The sequence below is a fragment of the Rhinopithecus bieti genome, unplaced genomic scaffold (genome assembly GCF_001698545.2).
Source record: "Rhinopithecus bieti isolate Rb0 unplaced genomic scaffold, ASM169854v2 scaffold_23748, whole genome shotgun sequence".
Classification (NCBI taxonomy): Eukaryota; Metazoa; Chordata; class Mammalia; order Primates; family Cercopithecidae; genus Rhinopithecus; species Rhinopithecus bieti.
Genome location: NW_016811596.1, coordinates 2098209 through 2101077, shown reverse-complemented (window position 1 = coordinate 2101077; position 2869 = coordinate 2098209).

The window sequence follows — 2869 nt, the reverse complement described above, 5'->3', positions numbered from 1 at the left end:
TACCCATCTGACAAAGGGCTAATATCCAGAATCTACAAAGAACTTAAACAAATTTACAAGAAAAAAATCAAACAACCCCATCAAAAAGTGGGCAAAGGATAAGAACAGACACTTCTCAAAAGAAGACATTTATGCAGCCAACAGATACATGAAAAAATGCTCATTGTCACTGGCCATCAGAGAAATGCAAATCAAAACCACAATGAGATACCATCTCACACCAGTTAGAATGGCAATCATTAAAAACTCAGGAAACAACAGGTGCTGGAGAGGATGTGGAGAAACAGGAATGCTTTTACACTGTTGGTGGAACTGTAAACTAGTTCACCCATTGTGGAAGACAGTATGGTGATTCCTCAAAGATCTAGAACTAGAAATACCATTTGACCCAGCCATCCCATTACTGGGCATATACCCAAAGGATATAAATCATCCTGCTATAAAGACACATGCACATGTATGTTTATTGTGGCACTATTCACAGTAGCAAAGACTTGGAACCAACCCAAATGTCCATCAATGATAGACTGGATTAAGAAAATGTGGCACATGTACACCATGGAATACTCTGCAGCCATAAAAAGGATGAATTCATGTCCTTTGTAGGGACATGGATGCAGCTGGAAACCATCATTCTGAGCAAACTATTGCAAGGACAGAAAACCAAACACCACATCTCACTCATAGGTGGGAATTGAACAATGAGAACACCTGGACACAGGGTGGGGAATGTCACACATCGGGGCTTGTTGTGGGGTGGAGGAAGCGGGGAGGGATAGCATTAGGAGATATACCTAATGTAAAGATGAGTTAACAGGTGCAGCACACCAACATGGCACATGTATACATATGTAACAAACCTGCATGGTGTGCACATGTACCCTAGGACTTAAAGTATTTATTAAAAAAAAAGACTGGTGAGAAGAACAGTTACGGGAAATTGAGTTGGGAAATCATTACAGAAGTCTAGGAAAGGGATCATAAGTATACTGATTAGAGGAATGGAATTGGAAAAGAGAGCTCAGAATTCAAAAAAACATTTCTATGAAAAATTACTTGTCAGACTTCAGTGAGAGAGCTACCGGAGAAGGAAAGTCAAGGACATTCCATGGTCTTTGGATTGGGAGAAAATAGTTGCATTACTAAACGAAAAAGTTTCTATAAGAAAAACAGAAGAAGTAGGCAAATTAATTTTAAGGCCCGTAGGTGTAATGCAAATACATTGGAGATGAAAATGGAAATATTGGTCAAGATTTCAGAAGAGCAGTTAAAACTAGAGATATAGTATCTGTGCTAGATATTTTCCATTTGTCCCTCTCCATACTTTCCAATCTTCTTTGTACCCTAGGATCCTTACTTATTTTGGTTTCATCACTGTATGTTGGCTTCCAGTGGGTTTAGGCAATGGGAGGCACCAGCAAAAGTTCAAAGGGCCGAAAGAGAGTAAATTTTAGATATTTATTTTATGACTCCTTCCATTTCAGGTCCCCACAGTCTAGTTTAATCCCTCTTCCAAAGGGTGCAACTCTTTCCCAGTGATCCTTATTAGGAAGCCACTCTCTAGATTCCAAAAATGACTTTCTTCCCTTATCCCCTTAGGCCTTGGGGCAATAAGACCTAGGGTACTGAACATTCCTTTCTGGTTTCCCTTGGAAATAGTAAATAGTTGCTTTATTAAAACCTTCTCAATTACCCCATTTGAGAGTGCCATCTGTTTCCTGCTGGGACCCTGATGATTGACACATACAGATGGTACCTGGAGTTCTTGGAGACAAAATCACCCAAGGAAAGCAGGTAGAGTAAGAAGAGTCCATGCAGGAAAACAAAATAAATTTAAATTTCTCACTCAAGACATTTTCAGATAAATTAATTTGAGAGGAAACAAAGGAAACAGAGCTAAGGAGGAAAAGGGTTTCAGGAGGAGTCATCTCTGTTGAGATGCCCTTGCTCCTTCTGACAGCATCTGCTCATTTTCCAAGTTTCAGTTTTGACAATGTCCCCTTTTCTATGCTCAAACCTCCACCATTAGTTAACTTTTCCCTATTATCTCCTAGTTATTGCCATTTTATTTTAGTTTTTTGTTCATTTATCAAAATGGTTTCAGGGGGAGTCAACAGTTTCAAATGTGGTGCGAAATCTGCCAGAATAAAAATTGAAGTAGATCCTTGGCCTTGGTACTTAGGATGTTGGGATGCCATTGGTGACTTTTATCAAGAGGAGTTTGGGATAATGGTATATGTGCTGTGGCAGGAATGAGAATTTTTAAAAAGTAGTTATAAGTAAATACTATTTAAAAGTTTGGAGTTTGGAGAAGGACAAGATAGGGTGGTACTGTGATGAAGAATCGTGTAAAAAACTTTTTTTTAAAATGAGGAGAAAATATGCTTGTTTAAAGGCTACAGAGAAAAAAGTCATGGAGAGAGTGAGATTAAAGGTACAGGACAAGAGGAAATGGATGGTGTATCAGTCAGCTAATGCTGTTATAACCAATTACCTTAGACAGGGAGATCTAAACAACAAATATTTATTTTTCACATTACTGGAGGCTGAGAAGTCCAGAATCAAGGTGCTGGTAGATCTAGTGAGGTGAGGGCCCACTTCTTGGTTTGCAGATGACCATCTTCTCATTGTACCCTGACATGGCAGAGAGGAAATAGAGAAAGGAAGTTCTCCTGTTTCTTCTTACAAGGTGCATTAGTCTGTCCTCACACTGCTATAAAGAAATACCTGAGACTCGGTAATTTATAGATAAAAGAGGTTTAGTTGGCTCACCGTTTCACAGGGTGCGCAGGAAGCATGGTTGGGGAGGCCTCAGGAAATTTACAATCATGGCAGAAGGTGAAGGAGAGACAAGCACGTCTTGCATGGC